The sequence below is a fragment of the Mustela nivalis genome, assembly GCF_964662115.1.
Source record: "Mustela nivalis genome assembly, chromosome: 13".
NCBI lineage: Eukaryota > Metazoa > Chordata > Mammalia > Carnivora > Mustelidae > Mustela > Mustela nivalis.
The window spans coordinates 58668617-58669054 of NC_139032.1; positions in this window are offsets into that span (position 1 = coordinate 58668617).

The window sequence follows — 438 nt, forward strand, 5'->3', positions numbered from 1 at the left end:
GACCCCGGGATCATGACCTGAGCCAAAGGCAGAGGCTTTAACCCACTGAGCCACCCAGGCTCCCCCATTTTCCCATTTCTTTGTGTCTTCTTCAATATCCTTCATGAATACTTTATAGTTTTCTGAGTATAGATTCTTTGCCTCTTTGGTTGGTTTTATTCCTAGGTATCTTGTGGGTTTGGGTGCAATTGTAAATGGGATTGACTCCTTAATTTCTCTTTCTTCTGCTTGTTGTTGGTATAAAGAAATGCAACTGATTTCTGTGCACTGATTTTATATCCTGACATTTTACTGAATTCCTGTACAAGTTCTAGCAGTTTTGGAGTGGAGTCTTTTGGGTTTTCCACATATAGTATCATATCATCTGCAAAGAGCGATAGATTGACTTCTTGTTTGCCAATTTGGATGCCTTTAATTTCTTTTTGTCATCTGATTGCT